The sequence below is a fragment of the Pristiophorus japonicus genome, chromosome 1 (genome assembly GCF_044704955.1).
Source record: "Pristiophorus japonicus isolate sPriJap1 chromosome 1, sPriJap1.hap1, whole genome shotgun sequence".
In the NCBI taxonomy this organism is placed as follows: domain Eukaryota; kingdom Metazoa; phylum Chordata; class Chondrichthyes; family Pristiophoridae; genus Pristiophorus; species Pristiophorus japonicus.
The window spans coordinates 352222109-352228544 of record NC_091977.1 but is presented as its reverse complement, the minus strand read 5'-3'; positions in this window follow the sequence as shown (position 1 = coordinate 352228544).

Sequence of the window (6436 nt, the reverse complement as noted above, 5' to 3'; positions counted from 1 at the left end):
ATGTGTCACGCGAGATTGAAATCAATGATCCTGTATTTGTATTAAATTATGGACAAGGTCCATTGTCGTGGCCAAAGCGGGGAGCAGGATGTTTCGGGTCAAACTTTCAAATGGACTCATTCACCGGAAACACTTGGACCAAATCAAACTCAGATTCATGGACTATCCTGAGCAACCCACCTTGGACCCTACCTATTTTGATCCCCCAACATACATATGTGTGGCAACCGGCACCACAGTTGATTACGAAGCAGAACCCATCATCCACAGCAGCCCAGCAGGGCCCAACACACCAGGCAGCCCAGCAAGGCCAGCTGCACAGCAGCCCAGCGAGGGCCTAACAAATGATTCAACAAACCAGCTTTCACACCGAGATGATCAACCAGGGCAAGAAGGGCCCCAGATTGACTCACATTGTAAATAGTTACACTATTGACTTTGGAGGGCGGGGGGGGGGGGCGGGGGGGGGGTGGCTGGGGGATGAGGGAATGTTGTTTTATAGATATATATATACTTGTATTTACTCTGTACCGCCATAGAGGGCTCATCCCCTGGAGTCCCAAGGATCCCATAATCCCTTGGGAGCACAGGTATTTAAGGAGGCCTCACAGGTTGGAGAGGCACTCTGGGGACCTGCAATAAAAGACTAAGGTCACACTTTACTTTGAGCTCACAGTGTTCAGTCTGACACTTTCTCCGTACACAACACCGTCCATTTACCTCTCCATTTCAAATGGGTTTTCATTCAAGAATTCCTTTGTATCTTTGCTTTTTTGAAGAAGAGAGGGGTAAATGAGGGATGTCAGGCTGGGTAGACAGCAGCGGAGGTGCATGGCACTCCCATCACCAGAAACTCCACGCCAGAGCATACAGACCGAGGAACATACACCTCTCTCTGTCTGAAGACCAGTGCATCCAGAGGCCTTGCTTTACAAAGGAAATTGTCTTTGAATTATGCTACTCCCAGTGGCTGTGAAGGTCACGATCAGTCTTAATTTTTATACAATTCATTCCAGGCTTCTGTAACATGAGCCAAACAGCTATGCAGAGATGTATTGAGCACATCTGGCTGCTCCACATAAAGCATTATTGGGTTCTACTCATGTCTACCAAAACTGCTCACTATTCCAGATCATTCGGAAATTCAAAGATAACCCATGCCTACTATTCTCTACTGCTAACCATCTTCTTAAACCCCTCTCCTCTGTCTCCACCACATTTAACCTCCAACAACAAGTGCGAGGAGATCACGGACTTCTTTGTCTCAGAGATTGAGACCATTTGATCAGCTGCCTCTGCGAGTTCCCTTCCTTCCCCTAGCCCACCACGCCAAACTTCCTCTGAGGCTCCCCCCCTGCCCAAGCCGTGAACTTGCATCTTTCTCCCGTTTCTCTCTGATCTCCCCTCTTGACCTCTCCACGTTAATCTTGTAAATGAGACCCACTTCCTGTTCCCTTGATCCTATTCCCATTAAACTGCTGACCACCCAATTTCCTTTTCTGGCTCCCATGTTAGCTGACATTGTTAACGGTTCTCTCTCCTCAGGTACTGTCCCTCTTTCCTTCAAATCTGCAGTCATCACCCCTCTCCTCAAAAAAACAACCCTTGATCCCACTGTGCTCGCTAGCTACCGCCCCATCTCCAACGTCCCTTTCCTCTCCAAAGTCTTTGAATGGTTGTCGCCTCTCAAATCCGAGCCCATCTTTCCCAGAACTTCATGTTTGAATCCCTTTAATCAGGTTTCCGCCCCTGCCACAGTACCGAAGCGGCTCTCATCAAAGTCACAAATTACATCCTTTGTGACTGTGACAAGGGTAAACTATCCCTCCTCGTCCTTCTCGACTTGTCTGCAGCCTTTGACACAGTTGACCACTCCATCCTCCTCCAATGCCTCTCCACCATCTGGATGGCACTGCACTCACCTGGTTCCATTCTTATCTATCTAATCATAGCCAGAAAATCACCTGCAATGGCTTCTCTTCCCACTCCTGCATCGTTACCTCTGGTGTTCCCCAAGGATCTATCCTTGGTTCCCTCCTATTTCACATCTATATGCTGCCCCTTGGTGACATCATCCGAAAACACGGCATCAGTTTCCACATGTACACTGACGACACCCAGCTCTACCTCACCACCACTTCTCTTGACCCTTCCATGGTCTCTAAATTGTTGGACTGCTTGTTTGACATCCATTACTAGATGAACAGAAATTTTCTTCAATTACGTATTGGGAAGATCTAGCCCATTGTCTTTGGGCCCCGCCACAAATTACGCTCCCTAGCCACTGACTCCAACCCTCTCCCTAGCATCTATCTGAGGCTGAACCAGACTGTTCGCAATCTAGGTGCCATATTTGATCCAGCCACATATCCACGTCTTAACTAAAACCGCCTATTTCCACCTCCGTGACATTGCCCGCCTCCGCCCCTGCCTCAGCTCATCTCGTGCTGAAACCCTCATCAGTGCCTTTGTTACCTCTAGACTTGACTACTCCAATGCACTATTGGCTGGTCTCCCACATTCTACCCTACGTAAACTTGAGGTCATCCAATACTCGGCAGCCCATGTCCTAACTCGCACCAAGTCCCGCTCACCCATCACCCCTGTGCTCGCTGGTCTACACTGGCTCCTGGTTAAGCAATGCCTTAATTTCAAAATTCTCATCCTTGTTTACAAATCCCTCAATGGCCTCGCCCCTCCCTATCTCTGTAACCTCTTTCAGCCTCACAACCGTCCAAGATGTCTGCGCTCCTCAAATTCTGCCCTCTTGATCATCCCTGATTATAACTGCTCAACCATGCCTTCAGCTGCCTGGGCCCTAAGGCTTGGAACTCGCTCACTAAAATTCTCCACCTCTCTTCCTCTCTTTCCTTCTTTAAGACGCTCCTAAAAACCTACCTCTTTGACCAAGCTTTTGGTCACCTGCCCTAATTTCTTCTTATGTGGCTTGGTGTCAAATGTATTTGTTTTGTCTTATAACACTCCTGTGAAGCACCTTGGGAGTGTAGAATTTACCAATATTTCGCAAAGATTCCTGGTACCTTTCCCCGCCAGAGGAGAAGAATTCCTTTCTGAACTTTTAAAATGGAAGGAAAAACTTCGGGACACAAGTGAGTTTAAGGTGGCAGACGAGATCTGCAGGGGGTAAAAGGGGATGCATTCCTGGAGACCACCCCCCCACTCCCCCCCCCAAAAAAAGTTTGGACTCATAGGAAAGGGAACTTAATTTGGAACTATCTAGCAGAAAGTTTGAAATCCTAAAGTGCACATGGAAGAAACTATGAACTTTAATCGAATTTGGGATTTTTAAAAGGTGACTGTTGGGTCTGCAAGAAAAGGGGTGGGGTCAATCTCTAAAGGGCCAGTTTGGACATTGGAGCTAATCAAATTGTCTGGGAACTGTTTACCCTCGAAACCTGTCCCTAGAAGACATTTACATTTTAACAATCAACCACGGAAGAAACATTATCCACCCCACCCAGAGGACCCAAATGTCACATACATATTCCAGCACCTTTTCAACAGGCATAGAAATATCTGGCTCAGGCCAGACTATCACAATGGACAAGAGCTCATCAACTCAGAAAAGCCTATCAACGCCAGATTAAAACCACTGAAACAAGTTTCAGTTAGCTAGGCTGCAAAATTGAAACAAAGAGCTGGGCCAGATTTGGTGGGAGATAAGGAAGCCTTTTTGTGGTATATCTATTCCCAGTTTTACAAGGAAAAGAACACTCAAGCAGCCGGAGGTGGGGGATGAAGAAATGAAGTAGTGAAGAAAACTACAAGAAATCATCAAGGACTGACCGAGCACGTGGCCCATGCAACGGAAGGTTGTCAGCAACCAAATTGACAACCCGGGCTACCACAACCAGCGAAACAACCAACCGAAACCAACTCAGCAAAAACCGAAGAATCGACATTTATTTCCACTCTACAATCTACTTCTGAACGACCAATGGGTGAGAAATTACCAAAAAGGACTAACTAAAACTATTCCTAACCAAAGAAAGTGGGCATTTACCCCATACATCCAAAACGCAACTTACCACATCAACGGACTCACCCCAACTGAAGACTACGCAGTCCGAAGTCCTCTCCTCCGTCTGGGGTACGGCTCACCTGAAAGCCAAGTGCAGCGAACCCCGAAACCACGATTCACTGATTCAAAGGGATTGGTGAGCATAGCCCCTGAACCCCCAGAGCTATAACTTAGTTAGTTAGAGTAATTGGGAGGGGGAGGCTGGGATAACTTGTGTAAATGTATCTGTATTCTCCTCTTTACCCCGTTTAGAGTTTAAGCTGTATTATTTTCCCCACAGGCTGTATGTTGACAATTTATTCAATGTGTTGTACCCCTCAGTGTGTCTTGGTATTACCATTCTGTGTGTGTTATTAAAGGTGTGCCTTTTACTTCCTTTTAAACACAATAAAGCCATACCTGCTTCCTACCTTGAAACCGATTGTCTGTCCAAGTCTGTCACAGTCCCTTCATAATTCCAGAGTTTAGAACCAAGGGTGTGGGAGCGATTCGAAACCACTCATATAAGGTCAGAAGGGAAAGTTGACCCCCCCCCCCCGAAAACCACCCCCTACAGATGTTTCACTACATTAAAAGCGGTTTATAAATACAAGTTGTTGTTGAAGATGCTATTCGGATATATTGTTTGCCAGAAATGCCATGTCCTTCCGCACCAGCAGCACAACAGGGCAATGCCCAGATTTCACACATCTGGCTATATGTGTTCCCTTCCTCCATTACGCAGCCCTACGTCAACAGGAAAGGATACAACTTGCTCAATGGGGTGCTGATTTGTAACCAGCAGCACCATTGTGCAAGTGAATGCTCGCTTTCCTGTGAGCTGTCACAACACCTTCATTTTAAGGTAGAACATGGTGCCACTCCGAAGCAGAAAGGCAAGTCTCAGATGAGTTCTTGCAGATCAAGACTATCTTCTGCAACCATGGCTGATCACACTTGTGCAGTATCCCAAGACATAAGCTATAATGATATCCACTTATCCATGTGAGTGATCACTGACCACTAACCACACCAATGGCATGTTGAAAGCATATTCTGGTGGCTGGGTTAACCAAGAGTGTCTTGCAATGTAGTCGGGATGGGGTTTAAAAGTAATGGTTATGTGTGTTATATTTGCAAACTATAGATATACTCTCTGTAGTCACTGTATAGTTGCATAAGATGGAGACTTGTTGCCTGATGTACTATCAATAAGGTTTACACTGTGTATATACTATACTGGCACCACTAGAGGGTGCAACTGGTGGAGACCGGGGTTTCCTGCCCCTGTGGCAGAGGCTGTCTACCAGAGGGCACTGTAGTGGGAGACTTGAGGGTCACCTGCATAGGTGTGCAGGGCCCAGTATAAAAGGCTGCTCACCATGCTTGTGCCTCACTCTGGAGTTACGAATAAAGGACCAAGGTCACTACAGTTTGAGTATAACACATTGCCTCGTGGAGTCATTCATAAATGCATTACAGACATAACAACTGGCGACGAGAATACAGACTTTCACGCGATTATGGCTACCTTTGGCACACTAAAAGACTTCGCAGAGGGTGATGATTGGGATGCCTTCATGGAAAGGCTTGAGCAATATTGTGTGGCAGATGACCTGGCAGGGGAGATGGACACATTGGCGGAGAAGCACAAGGCTATACTGCTGACCAGTTGTGGGCCTGAGGTCTACCGCCTCATCAGGGACTTGCTGGTACCCATGAAGGCCAAGGATAAGATATACGATGTGCTGACTGAACTAATTCGCGACCAACTAAAACCAAAACAGAGCATCCTCACGGCCAGGCACAGATTCTACACTCACCACAGACCTGAGGGCCAGGAGATTGCAAAATATGCTGCCGACCTCAGGAGACTTGCTGCACCGTGTGATTTCGGCACACACCTCAACGAAGCATTGCGAGACATCTTCGTTATGGGAATTGGCCACGAGGGCCTCCTTCACAAGCTATTATCTGCCGACACCACAGTCAACCTGCAGAAGGCCATCAGCATCAGTCAGGCGTTCATGACCTCGACCTGCAGCACCAAGCAAATTATTCATTCTGTAGACTCAAACCCGGCAAGTACTGTACACAGAATGGTGCCTTTCACAGGCAAGACTGTAGAACATGGCTCTGTCGAGGGCAGAGAGCACAGGCCTCAGGGTTCCAGAACTCAGAGTCCGTCGAGGAGTGCTAATCGAGTAGCACCATGCTGGCGTTGCGGAGGAAACCATAGGGCTCACCAGTGTCAGTTTGCTGAGTACGTATGCAAAGCCTGTAACACGAAGGGCCACCTCCAGCGTATGTGTAAAAGAAATACGACTCACCGCCTAGCAGAGGAGTCGGTAGATGACTTTGAATCCATGATGATTTGGCCAGAGAGGCAGCTCAGCCCCAAGAAGAAGTGTATGG